Raw genomic sequence first — 14,537 nt, 5'->3', positions numbered from 1 at the left:
AGATCCACACCAGAGTGGTACGGTAATCCTGTTCTGGGAGTCATGCTACTAGATCATGATGAACCTGCGAACTATGAAGAAGCGATGGTGAGCCCAGATTCCGCAAAATGGCCAGAAGCCATGAAATCTGAGATGGGATCCATGTATGAGAACAAAGTGTGGACTTTGGTTGACTTGCCTGTTGATCGGCAAGCAATTGAGAATAAATGGATCTTCAAGAAGAAGACTGACGCTGACGGTAATGTTACTGTCTACAAAGCTCGACTTGTTGCAAAAGGTTTTCGACAAGTTCAAGGGATTGACTACGATGAGACCTTCTCACCCATAGCGATGCTTAAGTCTGTCCGAATCATGTTAGAAATTGCCGCATTTTATTATGAAATTTGTCAAATGGATGTCAAAACTGCATTCTTGAATGGATTTCTGGAAGAAGAGTTGTATATGATGCAACCAGAAGGTTTTGTCGATCCAAAGAGAGCTAACAAATGTGCAAACTCCAGCGATCCATTTATGGACTGGTGCAAGCCTCTCGGAGTTGGAATAAACGCTTTGATAATGTGATCAAAGCATTTGGTTTTGTACAGACTTTTGGAGAAGCCTGTATTTACAAGAAAGTAAGTGGGAGCTCTATAGCATTTCTGATATTATATGTGGATGACATATTATTGATTGGAAATGATATAGAATTTCTGGATAGCATAAAGGGATACTTGAATAAGAGTTTTTCAATGAAAGACCTCGGTGAAGCTGCTTACATATTGGGCATTAAGATCTATAGAGATAGATCAAGACGCTTAATTGGACTTTCACAAAGCACATACCTTGACAAGGTTTTGAAGAAGTTTAAAATGGATCAAGCAAAGAAAGGGTTCTTGCCTGTGTTACAAGGTGTGAAGTTGAGTAAGACTCAATGTCCGACCACCGCAGAAGATAGAGAGAAAATGAAAGATGTTCCCTATGCTTCAGCCATAGGCACTATCATATATGCAATGCTGTGTACCAGACCTGATGTGTGCCTTGCTATAAGTCTAGCAGGGAGGTACCAAAGTAATCCAGGAGTGGATTACTGGACAGCGGTCAAGAACATCCTGAAATACCTGAAAAGGACTAAGGATATGTTTCTCGTATATGGAGGTGACAAAGAGCTCATCGTAAATGGTTACGTTGATGCAAGCTTTCACACTGATCCGGACGATTCTAAATCACAAACCAGATACGTGTTTTTACTGAACGATGGAGCTGTCAGTTGCTGCAGTTCTAAACAAAGCGTCGTGGCGGGATCTACATGTGAAGCGAAGTACATAGCTGCTTCGGAAGCAGCAAATGAAGGAGTCTGGATGAAGGAGTTCATATCCAATCTAGGTGTCATACCTAGTGCATCGGGTGCAATGAAAATCTTTTGTGACAATACTGGTGCAATTGCCATGGCGAAGGAATCCAGATTTCACAAGAGAACCAAGCACATCAAGAGACGCTTCAATTCCATTCAGGATTTAGTCCAAGTGGGAGACATAGAAATTTGCAAGATACATACTGATCTGAATGTTGCAGACCCGCTGACTAAGCCTCTTCCACGAGCAAAACATGATCAACACCAAGGCTCCATGGGTGTTAGAATCATTAATGTGTAATCTAGATTATTGACTCTAGTGCAAGTGGGAGACTGAAGGAAATATGCCCTATAGGCAATAATAAAGTTATTAATTATTTCCTTATATCATGATAAATGTTTATTATTCATGCTAGAATTGTATTAACCGGAAACATAATACATGTGTGAATACATAGAAAAAACAGAGTGTCACTAGTATGCCTCTACTTGACTAGCTCATTGATCAAAGATGGTTATGTTTCCTAACCATAGACATGAGTTGTCATTTGGTTAACGGGATCACATCATTAGGAGAATGATGTGATTGACTTGACCCATTCTGTTAGCTTAGCACTTGATCGTTTAGTTTGTTGCTATTGCTGTCTTCATAACTTATACATGTTCCTATGACTATGAGATTATGCAACTCCCGTTTACCGGAGGAACACTTTGTGTGCTACCAAACGTCACAACGTAACTGGGTGATTATAAAGGTGCTCTACAGGTGTCTCCGAAGGTACTTGTTGGGTTGGCGTATTTCGAGATTAGGATTTGTCACTCCGATTGTCGGAGAGGTATCTCTGGGCCCTCTCGGTAATGCACATCACTCAAGCCTTGCAAGCATTGCAACTAATAAGTTAGTTGCGGGATGATGTATTACGGAATGAGTAAAGAGACTTGCCGGTAACGAGATTGAACTAGGTATTGAGATATCGACGATCGAATCTCGGGCAGGTAACATACCGATGACAAAGGGAACAATGTATGTTGTTATGCGGTCTGACCGATAAAGATATTCGTAGAATATGTAGGAGCCAATATGAGCATCCATGTTCCGCTATTGATTATTGACCGGAGACATGTCTCGGTCATGTCTACATAGTTCTCGAACCCGTAGGGTCCGCACGCTTAAAGTTCGGTGACGATCATAATTAGGGTTTTTGTGTTTTGATGTACCGAAGGTTGTTCGGAATCCCGGATGTGATCACGGACAAGACGAGGAGTCTCGAAATGGTCGAGACATAAAGATTGATATATTGGAAGCCTATATTTGGATATCGGAAACGTTCCGGGTGAAATCGGGATTTTACCGGAGTACCGGGGGGTTACCGGAACCCCCCCTGGGGGGGGTTATTGGGCCTACATGGGCCATATGGGAGAAGAGGAGGGCCGGCCAGGGCAGGCCGCGCGCCCCCTCCCCCCTAGTCCGAATAGGACAAGGAAGGGGGGCGGCGCCCCCCTTTTCCTCTTTCTCCCTTCCTCCTTCCTTTTCCAACAAGGCAAGAGGGGGGAGTCCTACTCCCGGTTGGAGTAGGACTCCTCCAGGCGCACCCATAGGGCCGGACGCACCTCCCCCTCTTCCTCCTTTATATACTGAGGCAAGGGGGCACCCCATGACAAACAAGTTGATCCTCGTGATTGTTCCTTAGCCGTGTGCGGTGCCCCCTTCCACCATATTCCACCTCGGTCATATCATAGCGGTGCTTAGGCGAAGCCCTGCGTCGGTAGAACATCATCACCGTCATCACGCCGTCATGCTGACGAAACTCTCCCTCAACGTTTTGCTGGATCGGAGCTCGAGGGACGTCACCGAGTTGAACGTGTGCATAACTCGGAGGTGCCGTACGTTTGATACTTGGATCGGTCAGATCGGGAAGACGTACGACTACTTCCTCTACGTTGTGTCAACGCTTCCGTTGCCGGTCTACGAGGGTACGTAGACAACACTCTCCCCTCTCGTTGCTATGCATCACCATGATCTTGCGTGTGCGTAGGAAATTTTTTGAAATTACTATGTTCCCCAACAGAACGAGCGAGGGGGAGCTCCCCCGGTGGCTGGAAAATGGGGCGCTCACGTGGTGTCCCTAGGCGATGGCGCACAGGAGGAAGACGAGGGGAGAGATGGGGATCGAGAGAGAGGCTAGGGTTATAGGGTTGGAGGGGGTGCGGTTGGGCCTTGGGCCATTTGGGTGGAGATGGAAAAGGCTAGAGGCCTGGTCGAGTCCCTTTCCTCCTTCTCTTTTCATCTATAGAAAAATAGAAAGAAGAAAAGAGAGAAGAAAAGGTTTGGGAAGAAGTGGGTATGGGGTTAATTTTCTCAGACAGCTTAATCCAAGAAAATAGGAGTGGGCATGGATGCAAGGTTTACATTCAAACACATTTGAATTTAATTCAAATGGGTGAATAGGGAGTAGGGTTTGGAAGGTCTAAAAATGTTAATAATTTTGGTGGAGCTTCGATAAATGCAAATGGAATTATTTCCAATGTTTGGAGACCAAACTTGCAAATAGAAAGGCATGAGATTTGGAGAATGTTCGAAAGGAAATTATTGGAGGCATATAATTTAAACTGCAAGTGTGTCTGAGGGTAGTTCCAAACTAATGGAATATTTCCATATAGCTCCATAATAATATTGGGAGGATATATACCCTTGATTTAAATGGATCGAAGATCCATCCAATTTATTCATTTGATTTTTTTAAATGGTTGCAAAATTGATGGCATGATGAAATGATGCAATGCAATGCAATAAACAAACAATTCACACGGCAAAGCTCAAAAACCATGGAAGGCATCTGGAGCATCGGTCTCGGGCTGTTACAGGTGCCCATCTGGATGTAGGGGGAACCCTATACGGCCGATCTTTCACGAAAGGAGCGGATCCCGCGATGAACACGAGGAACATGAGGGGAAACACGAGGAGACACACGGGAGAATCACTCAAACCAACAGGAATGATCACACATATGCTAGATCCTCGAACACAAAAGAGATCACACGATACAAAGTCAACACGAGAAGATACATAAGGTAATTGGTCTTCTCCAAAGGAGGTCTTGATGGGGCCACTCAAGAGGGAGTCTTGAATCCAAGAGGATCTTCTTCGTAGAGGGGTCGCGGTCTCTCTCAAGGAGTAGATCCATATGGATGAGCGAGCCTCTATCTCACAAATGAGCTATCACAACGCTAACCCTAGAAAAGAGGAGTAGGTGTATATAGTCTTAGAGGTCGAAGGGGTACATGGGCTTTGGCCCAACACGAAATCAGCACACAGGCGTCGGACGTCCGGTAGTTACCGGTCGTCCCGGAAGCTCGCAAGGGTCCGGACATCTGGTGCTCATCAGGCGTCCGTAGATTCGGCTCGGATGTGCTTTGGTCGGACTTCCGGTCGGGGTCGGATGTCCGGGGCGTCGGTCATCTGGTGGTCTTCGGAAATCCGGCGTTTTGGCTCGGGTGTGGTAGTGCCGCTCATCCGAAGGTGGGTCGGTCGTCCGGAGCCTGGAGTTTGTCGGACGTCCGAGGTTCGCCGGTCGTCCGGTGACTGGGAGTTTCGAGCAGTCCTTTTTCTGGACCACTGAGCTTGGTGTCCTCACCGTCTTGTCCGTTGGGTGTAGCTGATCTGTGGCTTTCCTCCAAGTACCTGATCACACATAGGTTTTCTGCTTGAGGTAATAACCATGTCTCATGCATAGAAAGTGGTAGTTCGGAGAGGAGCGAGTTCACCTTATCTTTGATAGCCTTTGCTCGTGCTCTTATCATTAGTCCAAGTGGTGTCATAGGGGACATAGGTAGGTCCATGGGGATGACCTTGGGATGCTCCGCATCATCTCCCCTCCCTTGGGAAAGATCCGACCTCAGATAGAATTCTTCATCGCCATGATAGGGCGAGAGATCCTTGAAGTTGAAGACATCGCTTACGTTGTACTTGTCATGCAGGAAGTCGATCTTGTAAGCATTGTTGTTGTAGTGTGCAAGCACCTTGAAGGGTCCATCCGCTCGTGGTAGAAGTTTGGACTTGCGTTCGTTGGGAAAGCGGTCCTTGCGAAGGTGTGCCACACAAGATCTCCATTGTTGAATACCATGGGGTGCTTGTTGATGTTGAGCTTGGTCGCAAGTCTTTGTACTTGGCGCTTGATGGTGTGCCTTGTATCTCAATGCACCTTCTTGAGATGGTTCACATGTGCACTTGCGTCCATATTGATGCCCTCTTGTAGTGGTAGAGGGAAAAATGTCCAATGGGGATAATGGGTTGAATCCGTAGACGACCTCGAAGGGGGACTTGCCGGTAGTTGAGTGTCTTGCGCGGTTGTAGGCGAACTTGGCGATAGGTAGACACTCCTCCCACTCCTTGATGTTCCTCTTGATTAGCACGCGAAGTAGGGCGGAGAGTGTGCGGTTGGTCACCTCCGTTTGGCCGTTGATTTGTGGATGGTAAGCCGTGGAGAAGAGTAGCTTGATTCCTAGCTTGGCGCATAAGGTTTTCCAAAAGTAACTCAAGAACTTGATGTCGCGGTCTGAGACAATCGTCTTTGGCACTCCATGTAAGCAAAGTATTTCCCTACATAATAGATTTTCAACATGTGAAGCATCGTCTATCTTGTTGCAAGGAATGAAATGTGCCATTTTTGAGAATCGATCCACAACAACAAAGATGGAATCCTTTCCATTTCTAGTTCTAGGCAAACCAAGCACAAAATCCATGCTAATATCTTCCCATGGTTGATACGGAATTGGAAGAGGCATATAGAGACCATGGGATTGAGCTTTAGACTTAGCTTTGCGACATGTAGAGCATCCATTGGTGAAGCGGTTGACGTCGTGGAACATCTTGGGCCAATAATAGTTCTTGGAGAGCGTAGCAAAAGTCTTGTCGCATCCAAAATGTCCCATTAGTCCTCCTCCATGAGATTCTTGCAAAAGCAACAAACGAAGAGAAGACTCGGGGATGCATAGTTTGTTAGCTCTAATAAGATAACCATCTTTGATATAATAGCGATCCCAAGAGGTATGCGTCAAACACTTGGCATAAGGAATAGCAAAAGTAGGATCATGCGCATACAAGTCTTTTATGTGCTCAAAGCCAATGACATCCAATTCAAGTTGAGTAACAAGCATACATATGTGGGAAAGAGCGTCCGCCCCACCATTTTCCTTACCTTTAATGTACTTGATGATATAAGGAAATGACTCAATGAATTCACACCATTTAGCATGACGCTTGTTCAACTTAGTTTGACCCTTAAGGTATTTAAGCGTTCCATGGTCGGTATGGATGACAAATTCATGAGGGCGAAGATAATGTTCCCATTCATGCAAAACTCGCACTAAAGCATATAACTCTTTGTCATAGATGGGGTAATTGAGTTGCCCTCTGGAGAGTTTTTCACTAAAGTAAGCTATGGGGCGCTTCTCTTGCGTTAACACACCTCCTATGCCATTACCACTAGCATTGCAATGAATCTCAAAGGGTTTGTCAAAGTTGGGTAATGCAAGCACGGGAGCATGAGTAAGAAAATTCTTAAGCTCATTGAATGTGGTATCTTGGGAGAGTCCCCAAACAAAAGGCGCATTCTTCTTACTCAAAGCATGCAAAGGTGAAGAAATGGTGCTAAAGTCCTGCACAAATCTACGGTAGAAACCGGCTAAGCCAAGGAAGCTACGGGCTTGTTGCAAGTTGGTTGGTTGTGGCCAAGTTTTAATAGCATTGATCTTAGAGTCATCAAGATGAACACCCTTAGAGGACACAACAAAACCCAAGAAAACAAGCTTATCAACGCCAAAAAGGCATTTTTCCATGTTAGCATAGAGATGCTCTTTTCGAAGAGTTTGCAAAATGGTTTGAACATGGGTGGCATGATCTTTGAGAGATTTGCTAAAAACAAGGATATCGTCGAAGTAGACCACAACAAACTCACCAATGTAAGGGCAAAAGACATAATGCATAAGACGCATGAAAGTACTCGGTGCTTCTGATAAACCCATAGGCATGACTAATCACTCATACAAACCAAACTTTGTTTTGAAAGCGGTCTTCCATTCATCACCCTCTTGTATGCGGATTTGATAGTAACCACTTTTAAGATCAATTTTGGAAAAAAATAGTGGCATCGCTAAGTTCATCAAGCATATCATCAAGGCATGGAATGGCGTACCATTAGCGAACGGTGATAGCATTGATGGGTCTACAATCGAAACACATGCGAAAGCTACTGTCTCTTTTTGGCACAAGAATGACCGGTATGGCACAAGGACTCAAACTTTCGTGCACATGTCCATGGTCAATGAGATGTTTTACTTGCCTTTGTATTTCTTTGGTTTCTTCGGGGTTGATGTAGTAGGGAGCTTTGTTAGGAAGAGGAGCTCTAGGGATGAGGTTGATGCAGTTCTCGATGCCTTGTGGTGGAGGTAGACCCAGAGGTAGCTCGTCGGGGAAAACATCTTGGAATTCGTGCAAAAGATAAGACAATACTAGATGTAGATCGTGAGAGGTGTTAGCTTTTGGTGCCTCGTCCTTGCACAAAATGACATAGTGTAGGACACTAGATGGGTTCTCAGACACTTCTCTTATCTCACATTTGGTGGCAAATAGAACTAAGTTCTTCTTTTCACTCATCGTGGAGGCACTCATTTTGGGCATGTGGCACTCACTCTCTTTTTGGTGGTTCGCTCTCTCACTATTCTCTCCATGATGGGTGGCTTGCTTTGTCGGCGATCACTTGGCTTGGAGACATAGGACGAAGTACGTACTCCTTTCCTTTCATCTTCAAGATATAGTGGTTTGTCGGCCATTGTGGATGACATCTCTATCAAATTGCCATGGTCGTCCGAAAAGAAGGTGGCAAACGGTCATTGGAACGACATCACACTCCAAAGTGTCTTCGTAAGCTCTGATTTTGAAGGAGACTTGCACTCTATGCTCGACTTGGATAGTGCTGGAGTCGCCTAGCCATTGAACTTTGTAGGGATGTGGGTGCTTCGTCTTGGGCAATTGGAGCTTGGAGAAAAGTTCTTCACTTGCTAAGTTATGACAACTCCCTCCATCGATGATGACCTTGATGGACCTTCCATTGATGCAGGCCTTGGTATGAAAAATATGGAATCTTTGGTATTCTTGCTGTTGATGTTGAAGAGTCAAGACCTTGGATACAACGAGAGTGGGACTTGAATCTTCGTCACAGAATACTTGTTCCTCTTCATCGTTCACTTGCCGGTGCATGGCGACTTGCTCAAGTGCTTCCGTTTCTCCTTCACTCCCGGAGTCATATGTACAATCGTCATTGAGGATCATGGTTCGCTTGTTGGTACACTCAAAGGACTTGTGGCCTTGTCCTCCGCACGTGAAGCATTTGAAGGAACTTGTCTTGACGGTCTCATCGGTTGGGGTAGATGATGATGAAGCTCTCGGCTTGAAGTTTCTTGTTGTAGGAGGATGACTTGAGGTTGTCAAAGCTTTCTTGTAACTCGACTTGTCGACGGTGCTTGTAGAATGCTTGGTTGAAGTAGACGGTGTTGGAGTCGTTGAAGCTTGGGTGTTGGAGAAGCCATAGGACTTGGATGAGAACTTGGCATACTTGAAGTCATCTTGCACTTGACGTTCCGCTTTGGTAGCTTGATGCACTAGCTCGATGAGGTTCAAGTATGGTTGGAAATTGGCGATCTTCTTGATAGGGTGATTGAGTCCATTCAAGAAACGTGCCATAGTTTGCTCATCATCTTCCGTGACATTGGCTCGTATCATGGAAATCTCCATTTCCTTGTAGTATTCTTCAATGCTCTTGGTTCCTTGCTTGAGGAGTTGGAGTTTCTTGAAGAGGTCGCGGTTGTAGTAGATTGGCACGAAGCATGCTCTCATGACATCCTTCATTTGCGCCCAAGTAGTGGTGGGTGGTTCACCTCTTGCCTCTCGACGCTCAATGACTTGTTCCCACCAAATGAGGACATAGTCTTGGAACTCAAGGGATGCCATCGCGATCTTCTTCTCTTCTTCATAGTTGTGCAAACGGAAGATTTTGTCAACCTTCAATGCCCATGAAAGGTACTCTTCGGGATCATTGCTTCCATTGAACTTGGACATGGTCAACTTTAACTTGCCATAGCGTTGCTCTTCATTGTGTTTGGATCAGGGATGATGACATCCTTGACGAGGAGGATCGTCTCTCACAACTTGCTCTTGTCGTGGAGGATTTCCAATGTCTTCTTGCTCTTGTTGAACTTGATGTTCTTAGCGAGCTTGTGGAGGAACTTGTCGAGCTTGACGATGCACGCGAGCTTGATATATTCGTTCGTGGATTTCATCATAGAGCGCTTCTTGATGCTCACGAGCTTGTCGGACTCGGTTGGCTACGGCTCGACTTGAAATCTGGGAGGGCTTGTTCCGCCTCAAGTGCTTGAGCTTCTCGCAATTTTTGTTCTTGACGTTGTGCCTCGGCATCTTGTGCATCTTTGTGTAGGCGTGCTCGCTCTTCCTCTTCGTGTTGGCATTGGTGTTGCCGATCTCGTGCTTGCGCAAAGGTTGCTTGGTTTTGACGATGCCGTTGTTCTTGAGAGTTGTTGTCGTGTAGAGGGTTGCAGTTTGCTTGATGATCTTGGCGCGCGACACGTCGAAGAGTATTGAATGTTGGTGTACTTGAGCCTGAGATGGTGTAGTCAGAGTGTCGACTTGAGCGGCTCCGTCTTGATGAGGACGGAGTGAAAGAAGTGCGGTTGAGCAACAAAGCACGAATCTCGTCCATTCTTGCGCCATTCTCTTGCTTGTGGTCGTCGAGCTTGTGGTCGAAATAGTCTCTTGTGCGTTGCTCGGATAGTCGCAAGTCGGTGGCGAGGTTGTCGATGCGGTCACTCATTGCTTGTTGCTCTTGATGCAAAGCATGTTCTGCACCAAAGAGGTGGCTCTTTGTGACGTAGGAGGTCATGCCGTCGTCTTGCTCGATGTACAGTAGGTTGGTAGAAGTACTTGGCCTATCCATCATTCCAAACAAATATGTGAGTGGGAGAAAGAGAAGAACTTATACCAAATGTACCTTGACCTATGTTGAAGATGGATCAATGATCACTCAATGTGGAACAAGGAAATAGCACAATTGGTACCAATTCTTGTTGGTTTCTAACACCTACACAAGTAAAAGCTTATGGTGGAGCTCGGTTATGATGGTGGTACAAACTTTGATGCAATTATTAGTGAGCTTCAATAATGTTGGAAAAGATTCACAAATTTGTGATGCAATAAGTAGACCAATAGCAAAATATGGTACACTGAAACACACATGGAAAGAAATAAATTGGGTCATGCAACCAAGGATGAGCCAAAATGTGGAGTCCACAAAAATGCTCTTGTTGCATAACACTAGAGAGACGCTAGCACGATTGCACAATAGGCGGATACGAAGACTTGTGCACAACCTACTAAGCAAAAATGCAACGACTTCTATTCCAAGTATGCTCTATGTATGGTATTCCGATGATATGATCCAAGATGATCTAGTATGACAATCTTAATGTTGTATGATGCTATGGTTCTTGCTTAAAAGCTTTTCTCTTATCTTTCCCTTTTGCTTAATAGATTGTTTGGCTCTTTTCTTTTGAGCTCTTTTCTCATGCAATGCTTCAGGAACAAAGATAGCAATTGTGTATGCGATGACAACTTTGTGACATGAAAGATGATACCAAGATATGCATGATACGTCCCCGTCGTATCTACTTTTCCAAACACTTTTGCCCTTGTTTTCGACTCTAACTTGCATGATTTGAATGGAACTAACCCGGACTGACGCTGTTTTCAGCAGAATTACCATGGTGTTATTTATGTGCAGAAACAAAAGTTCTCGGAATGACCTAAAACTTCACGGAACAACTTTTCGGAAATAACAAAAAATCCTTGCAAAAGATGAAGGCCAGGGGGCCCACCACCTGTCCACGAGGGTGGGGGCGCGCCTGCCCCCTAGGTTGCGCCCCCTACCTCGTGGGCCCCCTGGAGCTCCTCCAACCTCAACTCCAACTCTATATATTTGGTTTCGGGGAGAAAAAAATCAAAGAGAAGAATCCATCGCGTTTTACGATATGGAGCTGCCGCCAAACCCTAAAACCTCTCGGGAGGGCTGATCTGGAGTCCGTTCGGGGCTCCGGAGAGGGGAATCCGTCGCCATCGTCATCGTCAACCATCCTTCATCACCAATTTCATGATGCTCACCACCGTGCGTGAGTAATTCCATCGTAGGCTTGCTGGACGGTGATGGGTTGGATGGGATCTATCATGTAATCGAGTTGGTTTTGTTAGGGTTTGATCCCTAGTATTCACTATGTTCTGAGATTGATGTTGCTATGACTTTGCTATGCTTAATGCTTGTCACTAGGGCCCGAGTGCCATGGTTTACCTATTATCTTTTCATCAATATATGAGAGTTCTTGATCCTATCTTGCAAGTCTATAGTCACCTATTATGTGTTATGATCCGTTAACTCCGAAGTGACAATAATCGGGATACTTACCGGTGATGACCTTAGTTTGAGGAGTTCATGTATTCACTATGTGTTAATGCTTTGGTCCCGTACTCTATTAAAAGGAGGCCTTAATATCCCTTAGTTTCCATTAGGACCCTACTGCCACGGGAGGGTAGGACAAAAGATGTCATGCAAGTTGTTTTCCATAAGCATGTATGACTATATTCGGAATACATGCCTACATTACATTGATGAACTGGAGCTAGTTCTATGTCACCCTAGGTTATTATTGTTACATGATGAACCGCATCCGGCATAATTCTCTATCACCGATCCATTGCCTACGAGCTTTCCATATATTGTTCTTCTCTTATTTACTTTTCCGTTGCTATTGATATCATCACTACAAAATACCAAAAACATTACTTTTGCTACCATTACCTTTTGCTACCGTTACCACTACTATCATATTACTTTGAAACTAAACACTTTGCTGCAGATATTAAGTTTCCAGGTGTGGTTAAATTGACAACTCAGCTACTAATACTTGAGAATATTTTTTGGCTCCCCTTATGTCGAATCAATAAATTTGGGTTGAATACTCTACCCTCGAAAATTGTTGCAATCCCCTATACTTGTGGGTTATCAAGACTATTTTCTGGCGCCGTTGCCGGGGAGCATAGCTCTATTTTTTGAGTCACTTGGGATTTATATCTGCTTATCATTATGAAGAACTTGAAAGATCCAAGAACTAAGATTTATCCCTCAACTATGAGGGGAGGTAAGGAACTGCCATCTAGCTCTACACTTGATTCACCTTCTGTTTTGAGTAAGCTTGCGACACCTAAACCTGCTTCTGCTATTCGTTCTGATATGTCGCATGTTATTGATGATGCCACCTCTGCTATACATGATACTTATGATGAAACTACTTCTATGCTTGATACTACTGTGCCACTTGGTGAATTTCTTGATGAACAAATTGCTAGGGCTAGAGAGAATGAAAATATTGAATCTGATAATATTGATGAAAGTGATGATGAAGACTCACCTGTTATTCCTAAGGGTTATGTTTTTGATAAAGAAGCTTCTTTAGCTATTTTAGCTTGCAAAGATAGATACGAGCTCAAGAGGTTATTAGCTAAATGGAAGCAGCAATCTCTTAATGCTAGAATGAAACCTGGCCCTGCTTTTGCTACTTCACCTATCTTTGTTACTGATAAGGATTGTGAATTCTCTGTTGATCCTAATATAATTACTTTGGTTGAATCTGATCCTTTTCATGGCTATGAATCTGAAACTGTTGTGGCACATCTTACTAAATTAAATGATATAGCCACCCTGTTCACTAATGATGAGAGAACTCTTTACTTTTATATCCTTAAAATATTTCCGTTCTCATTAAAGGGTGATGCTAAGATATGGTTTAATTCTCTTGATCCTGGTTGTGTGTGTAGTCCCCAGGATATGATTCATTACTTCTCTGCTAAATATTTCCCTGTTCATAAGAAACAAGTTGCTTTAAGGGATATATATAATTTTGTGCAAATTGAAGAAGAGAGTCTCCCACAAGCTTGGGGGAGGCTTCTCAAGTTACTCAATGCTTTGCCTGATCATCCTCTTAAGAAAAATGAAATACTTGATATCTTTTATAATGGACTAACCGATGCCTCCAGAGATTACCTGGATAGTTGTGCTGGTTCTGTTTTCAGGGAAAGAACACCGGATGAAGCTGAAATTCTATTGAATAATATGTTGACAAATGAAAATAATTGGACACTTCCTGAGCCAGCTCCGGAGCCAATTCCTGAGCCTATTCCTAAACCAACTCCGAGGAAGAGGGGTATTCTATTTCTTAGTCATGAAGATATGCAAGAGGCAAAGAAATCTATGAAATAAAAAGGTATTAAAGCTGAAGATGTTAAGAATTTACCTCCTATTGAAGAAATACATGGTCTTAATTTACCGCCTGTCAAAGAAACATATGATCTTAATCCTTTACCTATTGAAGAAACTCATGGTCTTGATAACCCGACACAGGTAGTAAAGGTAAATTCTCTCTATAGATATGATAAAGCTGAAATCCCATTTACTAAGTTTGCTAGCCCATGCTTAGATGAGTTTGATAAATTTATGGTTAAGCAAGAAGATTCTAATGCTTATTTTGGTAGACAATTGAAATACAATTCAAATATGCTTGAACACTTGGGTGATTATATGGCTAATGTTAAAGGTGAACTTAAACTTATTAGTAAACATGCTTCTATGGTTACCACTCAAGTAGAACAAGTACTTAAAGCTCAAAATGATTTTCTCAATGAATTGAATAGTAAGAATAATGATAATGTTGTTAGAGTTATGACTAGAGGTGGTAGAATGACTCAGGAACCTTTGTATCCTGAAGGCCACCCTAAGAGAGTTGAGCAAGATTCTCAGAGAAATAATGTGGATGCACCTAGTCCTTCTAAAAGGAAGAAAAAGAAAAATGATAGGACTTTGCATGCTTCTAGTGAACCTGTTCTTGAAACACCTGAGAATCCAAATGATATTTCTATCTCTGATGCTGAAACACAATCTGGTAATGAACCTGAAACTAGTGATAATGTTAATGATAATGTTCATGATGATGCTCAACCTAGTAATGATAATGATATAGAAATTGAACCTGTTGTTGATCTTGATAACCCACAATCGAAGAATCAACGTTATGATAAGAAAGACTTTGTTGC

The sequence above is a fragment of the Triticum dicoccoides genome, chromosome 4A (assembly GCF_002162155.2).
Source record: "Triticum dicoccoides isolate Atlit2015 ecotype Zavitan chromosome 4A, WEW_v2.0, whole genome shotgun sequence".
NCBI classification, from domain to species: Eukaryota; Viridiplantae; Streptophyta; class Magnoliopsida; order Poales; family Poaceae; genus Triticum; species Triticum dicoccoides.
The sequence above is the reverse complement of the archived record's forward strand: the minus strand, read 5'-3'. Positions refer to the sequence as shown.